Source organism: Neomonachus schauinslandi, chromosome 8, assembly GCF_002201575.2.
Source record: "Neomonachus schauinslandi chromosome 8, ASM220157v2, whole genome shotgun sequence".
NCBI lineage: Eukaryota > Metazoa > Chordata > Mammalia > Carnivora > Phocidae > Neomonachus > Neomonachus schauinslandi.
In genome coordinates, this window is record NC_058410.1 from 52,216,584 (window position 1) to 52,232,550 (window position 15,967).

The window sequence follows — 15,967 nt, forward strand, 5'->3', positions numbered from 1 at the left end:
TGATGTTTGCTGTAGGGTTGTTTCTAGATTTCCTTTATAGGATTAAGGAAATTCTTTATATTTCTAATTGGCTAAGAATTTATTTTTAATCATGAGTGAATATTGAATTTTTTTAAGATTTTTTATTTATTCATTTGAGAGAGAGAGAATGAGCAAGCAAAAGCATGAGCAGGGGGGAGGGGCAGAGGGAGAAGCTGACTCCCTGCTGAGCAGGGAGCCCGACACAGGACTGGATCCCCGGATCACGACTGGAGCCAAAGGCAGATGCTTAACCAACTGAGCCACCCAGGTGCCCCAATATTGAATTTTTTAAAATGTTTTTTTCTGTATCTATTGACATAATCGTAAGATTTTCCTTTTCATTCTGTTCATGTGATAAATTACATTAATTGAGTTTTCTTGGCTTTTTATTTTGAAACAATTTTAGATTTATGGAAGAGTTGCAAAAATAGTACCCTTCACCTACCCTTATACCCTTCACCCAGCTGCCCCAAATGCTCATTTTATATAACCATAGGATAACTGACAATACTTAAATAACATTGGTATAATACTTTTAGTCATACTATGTACTTTATTCAGATTTTACTAGTTTTCCCACTAATGTTCTATTTCAGGATGCCATATTGCATTTAGTTGTGGAATCTCCTTAGTCGGCTCTAATCTTTGACAGTTCTTCGGTCCTTCCTTGTCTTTCATGACTTTGACACTTTTGAAGAGAATTTTGTTAGACTCTCCTTTAATTTAGGTTTGTTTGATGTCTTCCCATGATTAGATTGAAGACTTTCATTTTTGAGCAAAGGTGATGCTCTTCGCAATCATCTCAGGGGGTGCATGATATGTCTTGTTACTGGTGATGGTAACCTTGATCACTTGGTTAAAGTGGTATCTGCCAGTGTTCATTGAGTTTTAAATATTAAACTTCCCTTATATTCTTGGAATAAACTCAAAATGGCTATATTTTTCATATATTTTAGGCTAATATTTTGAATGGAATGTTCATATCTATGTTTATAAGAGAGCTTGATAATTTTCCTTTCCTGAAGATATTTGTCAGGATTTAAGGTTAAGTTGGCTTCATAAAACAAGGTAGTAGCTGTTCCCTCTTTATTCTCTAGGAGAGTTTATGGTTTATGTAGGATTGTTGCTCTTTCTTCCCTAAATTCTTGAAGAATTCACTGATGAAGTCACATGGGCCTGGAGTTTTCCTTGAGGGAAGGTTTTAAATTATATATTCGATATATATAGGACTAGTTAGATTTCTATTTTCCCTTGTCTCAGGTTTAGTACAGTGTCACTTTTGAAGAATTTATTTCCTATTTTCAAATTTATTGGCAGAAACTTATAATATCCTTATATTCTTTTTTTTTTTAAGAAATTGCAGTATAATCCTTTAATGGAATATCAACCACAGTGAAAATGAATTAACTACAAGCTAGAAATTCAACATTGCTGAATCTCAAAAACAATTTTTAGCAAAAAAGACAAATTACAGATGGATATATATATATATGTACACATATATATATACATGATTTCCTCTGTATAACAACATTTTTTTTTGAGAGAGAGAGAATACCTGTACATATGTGTGTGAACACAGGAGGGGCAGAGGAAGAGGGAGAGAGAGAATCTTTTCCTTTTTAATTCAAAAAAAATTTTTTAGTTTTTTTCAATTTAAATTCAATTAATTAACATACAGTGTATTATTAGTTTCCGAGGTAGAGTTCAGTGATTCACCAGTCTTATATAATACTCAGTGCTCATTACATCACATGCCCTCCTTAATGTCCATCACCCAATTTTTTTTTCTTTAGTGGGCTCTATGCGCAACATGGGTCTCAAACTTAGAACCCCTGAGATCAAGAGTTGCATGCTCCACTGACTGAGCCAGCCAGGCACTCCCCCTTGTATTCTCTTTTAAAGGTATGATCTGCGATGAGGTGCTCTTTTTCATTCCTATTATCGATACTTTGTTTCTCACTTTTTTCTCGATTATTCTTGGTAGAGGTTTATCAAGATTACTGATCTTTGTGTAGAACCAACTTTTGGGTTTGTTGATTCTCTCATTGTACATTTGTCTACTATTTCCTTAATTTTCTGTTTTATCTTTATTATGTTTTTACTTTCTTGGGTTTAATTTGCTGAGTTCTTCCTCCCCTGCCCAATTTCTTGAGATAGATTCTTACATAACTGATTTTCAGCTTTTCTTCAACATTTGCATTTAAAGCTACAGATTGCTCTCTCCACTCAAGCACAGCTTGAACTGAATCCCACGTTTTGAATGTTATATTTTTATTATCCTTTAGTTAAAATATTTTCTCATTTTTCTCTAATGCACAGATTATTTAGAAGTTTATTTTCTAAAAATGTGGGGATTTTTCCAGGTATCTTTTGCTATTGATTTTTAGCTGACTTTTACTGTGGTCATAGACCAGAAATTCTCCCAAAGAAATAAAAGCTAAGAACACTTACCATTCGTTTTATGAAGGCAACTTAACCTTAGTACCAAAACCTGACAAAGATATTATGTAGGGGGAGAAAAGGAAAGGAAAAGAGGATTTAAATCCTCTGAAATCTGTTGAGATTTGTTTTACGGATCAGCATACAGCCAGTTTTGGTAAATATACCATGTGAAATCAAAATTTCAAAACTGTATACTGAGGGCACTTGGGTGGCTCAGTCAGGTAAGCATCTGCTCAGGTCATGATCACAGCGTCCTCAATGGAGCAGCGTGGGACTCCCTGCTCAGCAGGGAGCCTGCTTCTCCCTCTCCCCCTACCACTCCAGAGCCCTGCTTTGTGCTCTTTCTCTCAAATAAGTAAAATCTTAAAAAATAAAATAAAATACAGGGGCGCCTGGGTGGCTCAGTCATTAAGCGTCTGCCTTCAGCTGAGGTCATGATCCCAGGGTCCTGGGATCGAGCCCCGCATCGAAGAGCCTGCTTCTCCCTCTCCCACTCCCCCTGCTTGTGTTCCCTCTCTCGCTGTGTCTCTCTCTGTCAAATAAAATCTTAAAAAAAAAAAAATACAAATAAAACTGTATTCTGCAGTTGTGTGAAGCATTCCCTACATAATAATTAGGTCACATGTGCATTTGTTAATTGTATTGTTCAAATTTTTTATAACCTTGTGGTTGGTTTTTGTTCTCTGCTTCCTCTTCTAAAAGTTAGTAAGAGAAGTGAAAGTTGTGTTAAAATCTCCCATTGTTCCTTTTATTTCTGTCTATTTTTGCATTATAAAATTTGAGGATGTGTTATTAGGTACAATTTAGAATTGTTATATCTTCCAGATGGATTGACATTTTTATCCTTATGAAATGTACTACTTTATCTCTTGTAAAGTTTCTTGCCTTAAACATTGTCTGATATTGGTAAGACATACCAGATTTTTTTATTTAGTTAAAGATATGTTTTTCTTCCTTTTATTTTTATTCTTTCTGTATGTTTATATTTGGGTGTAGTGATATGTTTATTTTTAATCCAGTCTTTTCATGTTTTAATTAGAATACTTAATCTGTTTACATTTAATATCCTTACTGATATATTTGGATATAAATCTACCATCTTCTTATTTTTTAGTTGTTACAATTGTTCTGTTTTCTTTTTCCCCTCTTTAACTTCTTTGGAATAAAGTATTTTTATTATCATTTCTTTTCACTCTCTTATTAACTAGTTCATCATTGATTCTTTTATTATCTTTTTATTGGTTATCCTAGACCTAAAGATTACAACATGCATCCTTGACTTATTAAAATCCCATTCGTATTTTTTTCAATTAATGGATAATGTTAAGGACATTGGAATACTTTAACTCCTTTTTCCTACTTATATTTTATGTATTGTATATACATTAATTCTACAAATATTCTAAGTCTCTCAAGATATTATAATTTTACACAGTCAATATTAATTTAGATTTCCTTGTAGGTTTACTCTTTATTCCTTTCTGCATCTTCTTGCTTCCATTTGGAATTCTTTTCCTTCTACCTGAAAAACTAGTTTTTCCTTTAGTGTCTGTCAGTGAGCTGCAAATCATCTGTTTTTGTTTGGCTGGAAATGTCTTTTTTTCACTTTCATTTTTGAATGATACTTTCTCTGGGTATAGAACTTTAGGTTAGCAGTTATTTTCTTTTAGCCTTTTATTTATTTATTTTTTTTCAATAGAAAACTATCGACCATTGTTTGCCAGTATTTACAATAAAATAAACCAGATACAGTTGGATAACATTCTGACTACTACAAAGTTATTGTTTTTCCTGGTTTCTGCTGAACCAGGAATTCAAATACTGAGAAGATTGAGCTTACATGTAGGGAATGACTTGGGGTAAAGAAAAAACATGCAGGTCAAGAATTTAGATTATAGGAGTTTGTTCACCCACCCATTTATTCCAGCTGGTCCTAAATTGCCAACATCATTAACCCTCTGATTATGATTGGGTTTCCATGAATGAAGTCCTAGACATTCCATGAGTCATGATCTTTTAGTCAACATAGAACAGGGATTTCAACTTCTTGAAAAGGGAATGGTTCACTAGAAGGAACCTTTAAATGTCCATTTAACTAAGTGTTACGTACCTAATTAAAACACACCAAGACTTGTCTAGTTTTCTCATTTGTGTGGGGAGGTTGTTGGTAGTGATAAAATTTTCCTTTCAGTATCTTGCAAATAAACTTCCATTTATATGACTGACTATAGATATGGATTCTGATATGGCTGCTTTTAAATTGTCCAATTAAATTTTCAATTAATTACAAAATTTGAAAGGTTAAGACTTCAGGAAACATTTCAATTTACTTAAGTGATTTATTTCTTAGGTTGCTGAAAATGATGGCATCCCAGAAACATGGGCTTATCCATGGTTATGAAATGCTGTTTTTACTTTGGTGAATGTTTAAAGAAAAAAACCCATTTACACATGTATTTTTATGTACACACACACACACACACACACACACACCAAAAAAAGCCCAAATAAACAAAAAACCCAGAATAGTCCTTAGGCATATAGGAGTTAAACACAAATCCTGATTGAGTAACGATTATGAAGATTTCCCCCAACATTTAGAAAAGATGTTCTCTAATGTAGGGGAATAACGTACCATGGTTTCAAATATTCTTTTCTTTCTTTCTTTTTTTTAAAGATTTTATTTATTTATTTGACACAAAAGAGAGAGAGATCACAAGGTGGGGGAGCCCTATGCGGGACTTGATCCCAGGACTCTGGGATCATGACCTGGGCCGAAGGCAGATGCTTAACCAACTGAGTCACCCAGGCGCCCCTCAAATATTCTTTTCTGATAAAGGAAGCAACTACAGAAAGCTTTTATTTGTTCAAAGTAACTGGTGCTACAGATGCAAAAAATCACCAACTCCCCTGATACTACTTCAAAACAAATATATCAAACTTGATTTTCATTAGAATGTTATTTCCTCATCCTAAGAAATCAAAAAACCAAGACCCAGATTTTATATATATATATATATATCTATAAAAAGCAATGGAAACAATTACTAAACTTCATCTTCTGGAGAAGAATGACAAGTTAGTCTCCGTAAAAAACAATTACACTTTGAGGACACTTCCTATGTGCCCCTTTTTCCAGCCCCAAGTCGGCCTCATCTGAATCTTTTCCATTTCATGACACACATGAATTCTCCACTGCCCTCTGTGGCACCAATTACTCATTCAGGATCAAGACCTCTTGGTTTATCCGCAGCATCTCTTTTCTTCTTTGATTTGCTATCATCAGATTCACGGTCAGATAAAGATTGCCTTTTTGTACCATCTTTTTCTTTACCAGCTTTCTGAGCATTAGGAAATACTTCAATTCACTCTGGACGATCTAAATTTTCTTCCGGTTCCCAAGTACTGTCAGCATCAGTAAATCCCTTCCACTTCAGGAAATACTCCCTCTTCCCATTCACTACACGTCGGTCCAGTACTTTTCCCACCACAAATTTTCAGGCTCTGCCTCTTCTACTTTTTTACTCTTTCCTTTCTGTTTCTTCCCCATTTTTTGCAATGTCATTTTACTGGAGGCCTTTTTTTTTTTAATTGCAGGCTTGAAGAGCTGTTATCCACTGCCCCGGGGCGGCTCTAGGTCCCACACACCTCAAACTCCAGCCACATCCCTTCTTTTAGCCTTTTAAAGATAGCTTTTCATTATTGTTTGGCTTCCATTATTTTCATTGAAAATTTGACTCTTATTATTGTGCCTCTGAACAAAATGTGTCCTGTTATTTTTTATACTAGCTATACTTACAGTTTTTGCCTTTAGTTGTTCTTCACCTGTTTTACGTAACGGGTCTAGTTGTAACTTTCTTTGTATTTATCTGTGGCTCTATGTCTTTTGTCAGTTTTTATATCCTCAGATTATTTTCTCATCAAAATTGTTTATGCTGTATTATCTCTCTCCTTCTCTTCCAGGACTCTAATTACACAAATGTTTTACACTGGGTCCCATTTATCACTTAGTCTCGCTTTTCTGTATTTCTTAAAATTTTTATCTTGCTGTAATTGTAGTGAAGTCTACATATTTTCTTCTGGTCTATACGCAAGTTCATGAATCATCTCTTAAATTGAGTTTAATCTGCCTTTAAATCCTTCCACTGAGTTCTTAATTTCAGTCCTAGAATTTTTATTAGACTATTTAAAAAATACATTCAACGTATCTGTTTAAATTACAGCATTTTTTTTCTCTTGGTTTTCAGTCATTTGTTCCTATCTCTTGATATGCCCAGTTTTATTGTTGTTGTTTGTTTAATGCCAGACACTGTGCATGAAAAGTTGTGGTGATAATTTGAGAGTCTGGATGACTTCTTCCTCCAAAGAAGATTTACTTTGGTCAGGTAGGCAATTAGCCAGGAGAATATCTCTTTACTCTAATCTGAGATTGATTTGATTCAGATCTGAGTTTCAGTCTCTGTGAATGCTAGTCTATTTTCAGGCTAGCTTTTACTACCAGGGTGTAGTCCTTCAAGATTCCCAGCTGAAAGACTGTGCTGTTTACGAGGACCTCTCCTTTTGGAAAGCTTTGAATCCCAATTTTTGTCTCCTTACCCCTGTAAGATTGCCAGCAGTCCTGCTCAGCATCTCTGTACGTATTCAGAATAATCAAATGCCTCACGAAGGAAAGTAGCTGCATATGTTAAGCTGCTCACCTCTCTGTGTTTCCTTTTTCTCTAATACCTTAGACTCTTAGTATCTCTCTAATGCTTTCAAATAGATGTTTCTCACTGTTAAAAAAAATCTAGGTTTTTCTAGTTGTTCTCATAAGGAGGATTGATCTGATACAAGCTAGTCCATCATAACTAGAAGCAGAAGTCTTCCCCTAAGGAATTTATAACTTGTACTGCTCCATTTTATCATCCTTAGTTCTTGCCCTTGAGGAACTTTGCTTTAAAACAGTCTTGGCCGCTGTAATGAAAAATTCCAGGAGGGCGCCTGGGTGGCTCAGTTGGTTAAGTGACTGCCTTTGGCTCAGGTCATGATCCTGGTGTCCCGGGATTGAGTCCCGCATCGGGCTCCCTGCTCAGTAGGGAGTCTGCTTCTCCCTCTGACCCTCCCCCTTCTCATGCTCTCTCTATCTCATTCTCTCTCTCAAATAAATAAATAAAATCTTAAAAAAAAAAAAATTCCAGGATAACAACAACAACAACAACAAAACTGATGCCTTGGGGTGCCTGGGTGGCTCAGTCAGTTAAGCGTCTGCCTTCGGCTCAGGTTGTGATCTCAGGGTCCTGGGATCAAGCCCCGCATCAGGCTCCCTGCTCAGCAGAGAGTCTGCTTCTCCCTCTCTCTCTGACCCTCCTCCCCACTTGTGCACTCTCTCTCTCTGTCTCAAATAAATTTTTTAAAAAGTAAAAAAAAAAAAAAAAACAACAACAAAACACTAATGCCTTGGATATTGAATATTATTTTTCAGGCATATTGTATAATATCGATGAAATAACAATTATTCAGTGTTTACTCTGGGCCAGGAAATGTCCTAGTATGTCCCATGCATTAATTCATTTAATGGGATAGAGTGAGAGTCCAGTGCTGTTCATATCCCTTAATCATAGAATTTGACCAAGGGTGGGTCATGGATTAAAGATGATATATAATTCAACAAACACAACACAACAATTCAACAAACACAGCCAAGGCCCAACTAAGAAAAAAGTTTAGATGCTATCTAGGCTATCAGATGACAGAGAATGCACAGAAAAAAAGGTAATCTACAAGCCTCAAACTACTCCCCCAGTAGTCTTTTTCCAGTGGGAAATACTAACAAAGCTAGTTTATAGCAAAAGACTGACAATGAGCAAGCTTTCTTTCCACTCCTGTGCTCTCTGGCAGAGGTGATATCTAAAGTAAGTAGCGGGAAGAAGTGACAGGAAGAGAAGAGAGAACAATCAAAATCTTACGTCAACTGTCCCTGGGTATCAAGAATCAGCCTTATTTGCATTCAACAGACACCAAATAATGGCAGATTTAGGCCACGGAACTGAGTTGGGTGACCCATATAAGAATGGAATGGGTGTGATATGGTATTAATGGCCCAAGACCCAGCCAAGGAGAAGTGAAGGGGATATTTCGGCTGTTGGCCCAGAAAAGCAGAAGTATACACCAAACACCAGGCACAGAGCACAGAACATGGCAATCCCACTCCAACTTCAGCTCTCAGCCAGACACTCTCCAGGGCCAGACACTCCTCACCCTTTTGTATCCTTGAGCCTTCTAATACACAATGTGGGTGGGTCTCCTTCTTGCTATTGGATGGTATTCTGTCTAGCTTCCTCTGGACTCCAAAGAATTTTGTTTCCACTGGTGGAAGCAGTCTGTGGGAGAAGCAGAGACTGTCGAATAAGTCTGCCTTCGTTCAAGTCTTGGCTCTCACTGTCACTTGGGTGACTTTGGGCAAATTATTTAAACCTCTCTGAGCTGCGATATTGTCATTGTGAAATGGAGATGATGATAAAAATAATCAAGATGACATGAGATAATGCTAGTGAAGTGCTTTGCAAAAAAAAAAAAAAACAAAAAACAAAAGCAAAATAAAGGTTGGCTACGGCCATTACTTAATTTAATTTAGGGTCCTGGAGTGTGTAGGAAGGTCTTAGACTATTGTCATTGGATTCCTCATTTGGGAGGCAGCCTCGGGAGTGTTGTGGGAGGGGAAGGAAGAGGTGAAAACAGGGGGTTCCATGGTTCTCTGGGTGAGCAGGAGTTTAATCCCACAGGGATGGTGCTCCTCAGGCTGGTATCCAGACCTTTTCGGAGAAACATTGCACAAATGTATGACTCTGGGAAGTCATTAGCCAGGTTTCCTGTTTTCACTTCTCCCTAGCAAGAAACAGGTTCTATTTCAAAGACATTCACAGGTCTCATCTTCCCTGTACCTCCCCACTCCAGAAACACTGAGGCTGGCACAGTCCTAGGTTGATCATGAATGGATGATGCCTCCCACCATGTGGTCAGAAGTGCTCCTCCATGGAGCTCAGGGGCTCCCACTCACCAAAATGTCTCCTCAGTAAAGTGTTAAACATCAATTATTTAGCTCTTAACATGAATTAATGTGTCATTTTGCCCAAGTGTATTTGCATTTTATGCCTACTTTCGCTCGGGAATGAAAACCAAGAAACAGCAGTAAGAAGGGGAGCTCTAGAAGAGCCATTTTACAGTCAGAACCCCTCCCCCCATCTCCACTTCCGGTTCTCATTAGCTGTGTGGCTTTGGGTAACTTATTTTTCCTCTATTGTCCTTGACAGCCTCATTTAAGGGTCTCAGAGCTCCTTCCAGCTCTAAAAACCATATCTGTAAGACTGGTATTAGTTGGAGGACCTGAAGCCAGCCCAGAAATCACCCACAGGCCTATACAGTCACCCCATAACCAACCTGACCCAGGAAGCTTTGAACACACCCAGCGTGCCCTCTCGCCCGCCCCTCCCCCAGCCCCATGGGAGTCTCCCCAACCCTCCCCCTCCCCTGAGGACAGGGCCTCACCTCCGCCAGGCTCTGCCCCCACTCCAGCCCCCACTCTAGCCTCACTGTGCAGCCCCCTCCTTCTCTCCCCTCCCAATCCCCATTTCCTGTCTAGCAGATTTACAACGCAGTTCAAAGAAGGAAGGATGATATAACAGCTTTCCTGCTCCCTCCCTCTCCCAACTGACTTAGTCTAGCTGGCTTGGGGCCAAGTGGTTTTGTTCTCCACAGCCTCCCATAAGTAAAAATACTCCAGGCCCCAGCCCTCCCGCCTGTGACATGGCGTCAGCTCCCGAACCTACTGGTCAGGCTTTCGCTCGTGGGCGGGAAGGAGGCAGCCCTGTGCAGCGCTGGAGTCTAATTAAGTGCTGAGGAAATAAACCATGGGCTTCAATTTTAGTTCTGAAAATAGCTATGGCCTAGGATTCCTCTCTCTCTGGCCTGAGCTGGGAGACTTGTCCCACCGCTTGTCTTCCTGTGCCTGGGCTTCAGGGTTTGTGAAGGCAACGAGGTGGTGGGGAGGTGAGGACGGGGGTCCGAGAAGCAGAGGCAGCCCACAGAAGCCCAGGGGTTCAGAAGTCAGTGGGACAGGCACACTTCAGGGACAGGGGGATTCCAGCCCAGGGCCTTAGGCTCTTCCATACCCTCCATCCCTACTGTGCATTCTAGCCCCTGCTTCTGGAACGTGTTCTCAGTTTGCAGGGCATCCAAGAGTTCTGGGTCCTGCTGAATGCACCCCTGGAGTCCCATGTGGCTAAGAATGCAAAGCTCTGGCCAATATTGAAGTAATTCTCAGGCAGATCATAGAATACACATCACAGTTTTGTGTATAATCAATCCTCTTGGGCAACGAGGATGAGGAAAAACATCAACAAATGGATTTGTGGAAATAAAAGCTTTTGCCAGTCAACTGAATGTCTAACTGGGTCTGTTAGACTGGATCCTGAGCATCGTCCAGTCTGCCTCTGTGCCGGGAAGGAGAGAATCAGCCTGCTGAAGGACCCAGGCTACCCGCATGAGTCCAGACGAAGAGGGGCACACCCCTGAACTAATGGCAAGTCCAGAGGGGTCATCAGCTCTGCGATGTGGGAACTCCTTGGTCGTTCGCCCCATCTCAGCTCTTCTCACGCTATCTCATCATTAGCTGTCATCTCCCCATCAGACGACGGGCAGGGGCTCTAGATTCTTTCCTCCCTTCCACCATTACCCAGCACACAGTAGATGCCTGGCTCAAGGGCTTTTGTTCCTTTCCAGCCTCCCCCTTTGAGCAGTCAGGACTGAGCTTGCTCCTTATTGTCATGAGCCCTGTTACCTCAGGACCAAAGGGCCCGGGCCGGATGCCACGGTCAAGAACAAGGTGAAGGAGTTCAGTGAACAAGTTTAGCTCATCCGCCTGGCCGACCAGAGCGGACAGCAGAACTGCGGGGAGGTCTCTGACTCCAGGGGTGGCTGTGAAGCCAAACATCACGTGTGCCTAAAACTAAGCCAGTCCTCAAGGCTTCTAGGCAGCAGCTGGAACAAAAACGAAGGAGAATTCCAAAGGAAATCAAACTCAAAGGGCAGGAGTGAGGGCCCTTCCCTGCCACTCTTGTGACAGCTTTTCCATCGGGCAAAAACGCAGAGCCGCTGGTGCCCTGTGCGGAAGCCCCCTGGGCTTCTGGGAGCTCTCTTCGGATTTCTTTGGTCTCTTCAGATTCATTCAGTCGCGCCCTCGTGTTCTGAGCAGGTGCTGCATATGAGCTGCATATGGCGGGTGCAGTGGGGGCGGCCCATTACAGTACAGTGGGACAGGGCTGCATGGAGGCGGGGCCACGGGGCTGCGGGGGGACAGGCCAGAGGGCGCCTGTGGCCGCATGAGGGACGCCGAAGCCTTCCCCGCGGGGGCGGAGGGGACTCGGCCGTCTCCGGGCCCGCTGCCTTCCCACCCCTTGACCCGGCTCTTGTAAAGGGCCCTGTGCTGCGGGGGACAGGCAGTCAGGGGACAGCCTCGGCTCCCTGGTCTCCTGCTTTTCGCTCTCAGGAGGCTCCTCGGGGCCCCGTCGTTCCTCCACAGCCCCTTCTCTTGCTCCAGTCGGAGGCCCCAACCCAGGCGACGCGGGGCCGTGCTAGGGCTGCTGGGAAGGCGGACGGAGCGCCCTCCTGCTCCCCCGCGTGGGCAACTGTCTCAACCCCCAGCTGTGCTTGTGGAGGCGCGGGGCGGTGTGGCCAAACCACAGAGTCCCCATGTGGAAGATCCCGTTTCCTAACCACCTTGGCCCGACATCAATGGCAATATTGCCCCACAGGAGTGGCAAGCCATTTACTGCGGGAACCGCCGGGGCTCAAACACCAAGTTCAGACACGAAGAACTCCCCTCTGGAGGGTAAAACCGAGTTCAGAAAGAAGAAAAACAAAGCCTTCAGCCCAACTCTCCTGCGCGGAGACACCGTCCGCGCCCCAGCGCACAGCTGCCTCCCAGGCCTCCTTCCAGGGCCGGCCCCTCCTCAGAACCCCACGGTCCCCAGCTGTGCCAGCTTCCCGGCCTCCTCCTTAACCCGTCGGTTTCCTCCGTCGCCACCAGAGCGGAGTTGGGCCTCAGAAATCCTGTGCAGTGCTCGGGAGCACAGCACCCACCGCACGGTGCTGATGGTGTGCACGGTCTAGAGTTTCTCCTAATAAAGCAAATTAATAATAATTGTGGCCATTTATGGAGTACCTCGTATGACTTACCCGCTTGCGTTATTGGCTCTTCTGAGACCTCTCAGCTTTGAACACTAACTAGGAGGTAGGAATTGTTTCACTTGTCCTGTGAGAACATGGAGGCCATGCAGCCCCAGCGAGCAAAGGCAGGATTTAAACGGCTTTGCTCTCTTTCTGCCCACCCTATCACTTACTTTGAGCAAGAGTTGGTTCTCAGATGTGCAGATTAAAGAGATAACCACCACTTTAAAAAACTTTGAAACCAGAAAACACTAGATTGTGGGTTGGAAGAACCAGGGTTTCTCCCTAACCAACGGGGCTCATTGACTTTGGACAAGTACCAGCTTCCTTGAGCTCCCACAACCTTATCTTCAAAATGGTGCGTGTAAAAATATCTTCCTTTCTTCCCTCTTGGGTTTGTTGGAAAATCAAATAGATCCAGTTGGGCAAAAGCATCAGAAACTGTAGAGAAGGATGCTGGATGACTCCGACTCTGCCATGGCACACCACATAGTCTAAGACAAGAGAGGCCCCCCCCACCCAGGGTGATCTCAGAGTGAGTTTGGGGGCCTGACATGCCAAGAGCCTTTCATTTCATTTGTCGGAAACAGGCTCTGAGGCACTCATTTTTATGATTTTGGAAGACTAGAAGGTATATCATAATGACAAACTGAAGTCCTCCATGACGGAACCTGGCCCATTAAACAGGTGACCCACTGGCAGGAACCATGTGGAAGCCATTGTTTTCAACCCACCTACTGCTGCCCTCTTATCACTGGCACTATATGAGATTTTGACTCTCCCATGGAAAAGAATCAGTTAATTAAATCTGGACCATTGAGTTTATCACCAAAGCCCAGAAACAACCCCAATGTCCTTCAGCTGGGGAAATAGAGAAACAATCATGGTATGTTCACACAACAGAATATTACTCAGCAACAAAAGGAATGAAAGACTGTTACATGCAACAAATTCTTTATGCAAAGTGGAAAGAGTCAGACTCAAAAGGCTTTGTACTGTATGATTCCATTTATATGACATTCTGGAAGAGGCAAAACTATAGGACTAGGAACAGATCAGTGGTTACCAGAGGTAAATTTCGGGAAGGATTTGACTAGAAGGGAGTGACACAAAGGAGTTTTTGGGGGGTGATGAACCTGTTCTGTATTTTGATTGTGGTGGTGTTTATATGACTCTATGCATTTGTTAAAACTCATAGAACCGTATACCAAAAGGAGTGAATTTTACAGTAAGTAAATTAAAACAGGTTTTTAAAAGTTAAAAAATAAACTACTCAGAATTTTTACAAATGGGTCACTGCGAAAGTAGAGCAATTTGGTAGGGAGTCCCACAGTGTAGTATGATGTTGTATTAGGTGCCAAGTATAATGTAGTAGTCTGGGAATTTGGCCACTAGTTCTCTGGCTTGCGTTGGCAACAGTCACCTGGGTAAGGTGTTAAGAGGGCCCCATCCCCAGGTGACCTGATTCCCTGGTAAACCCTGGAGTCTACATTTTAAACAAGCTTCCCAGGTTGTTTGGGTTCAGGTGGCTAATGGCCCACATTTTGAGACCCACTATTTAGCCTTTTTTCATTACTTGGGAATGAAATTCTTTCGTGACCAGGTCCTTGTATGCCTTGAAGTTTCTACTAGTAAAATGAGGACCATTAGCGTGTCTCCTGCTTTATAGCGACTTGGGCTCAAACTCATGACCCCAAGATCAAGAGTTACATGCTGGGCGCCTGGGTGGCTCAGTTGGTTAAGCGACTGCCTTCGGCTCAGGTCATGATCCTGGAGTCCCTGGATCGAGTCCCGCATCGGGCTCCCTGCTCGGCAGGGAGTCTGCTTCTCCCTCTGACCCTCCCCCCTCTCATGTGCTCTCTCTCTTTCTCTCTCTCAAAAAAAAAAAAAAAAAAAAAAAAATCTTAAAAAAAAAAAAAAGGTACATGCTGTTCTGACTGAGCCAGCTAAGTGCCCCCCCTTTTTTTATTTCATCTTTTACTGAACAGATCTATGTTACACCATTTCTGAAATGTAAAGCTAAAATAGGGCTTTAAGGGGGTGCCTGGCTGGCTCTGTCTAAGCCCCACGTTGGGTATAGAGATTACTTTGAAATATTTAAAAAAAAATAAAATAACATAAGACTTTAAGAATGTCTAATAGAGGGGCACCTGGGTGACTCAGTAGGTTAAGAGTCTGCCTTTGGCTCAGGTTGTGATCCCAGAGTTCTAGGATCGAGCCCTGTGTTGGGCTCCCTGCTCAGCAGGGGCATCTGCTTCTCTCTCGCTCCCTCTGCCCCTTCCCCTGCTCTTGCTCTCTCTCTCTCTCTCTCAAGTAAATAAATAAAATCTAAAAAAAAAAAAGTCAAATAGTAAAAGGGGGTGAGGTCCTATTCACACATTTAGTGAGTAGGCAACTAAGAAAATTTGGGATGGGAGAACCTTCAGGTGTATATTGGGGGTGCTCCAAAGCGCTACCTCATTCCAGGGGCAGTGGGCTTGGCAGCCTTCATGATCTGTTCTTCTGGGGCCTACACCCTGAACATCTTTTCTAGTAACCTGACATCTTGGAATTTACCCAACCTCTTGGGAAGTGGTAGCTTTGACCTTAAGGGGATATTGTTAAGAGGAAATTTTGTCTCTCTGAAATGCTTTGAGTTTTCTCACAGCAAGAAACGCAAGACCAGAACCATGCCTTCTGGGATGACCATAATTCCGAGCTCTAGAACCATTCAAACAGAAGACGGTGAGAACCTGGGTTCAAATCTCAATTCCATTGTTTATTGTCTATGTGATTCTGGCCAAGTAATTTCTTAGAACCTCAAATTCTTACCTTCAAATATTTCAGGTGTAAAATGGGGCCAATGACTGTACTGACTTTGCAGGGATACTATGCAATTTGAAAGATACATACTGAGGTATTAAAGGTGTTATGATGGCTGAACTGTCAAAAGATTGGGAAAAAACAAAACCATACAGAGGTGCCTGGGTGGCTTAGTCGGTTAAGCATTTGCCTTCGGCTCAGGTCATGATCCCAGGGTCCTGGGATCCAGCTCCGCCTCACTGGGCTCCCTGCTCAGCAGGGAGCCTGCTTCTCCCGCTCCTCTACTCCTCCCCCATGCTCGTGCTCTCTCTCTCTAATAAATAAATAAAATCTTAAAAAAAAACAAAACCATATATACCTGTATTATATATACATGCATATATAAATATAAAACAAACATGGCAAATGTTAAGAATTGTTGAATCTAGTGTAATCATTCTTTCAACTTTTCTGTATGTTTGAAGATTTTCATTATAAAATCAGAAAAAAAAAAAAA

The 15,967-nt window shown here is 41.9% G+C and overlaps 1 pseudogene; it reads right to left on the reverse strand.

The window, feature by feature from the left end:
• Nucleotides 1–5,513: 5,513 nt before the first annotated feature.
• Nucleotides 5,514–6,037, reverse strand: LOC110583535 (annotated as a pseudogene).
• Between the last annotated feature and the right edge of the window lie 9,930 nt (nucleotides 6,038–15,967).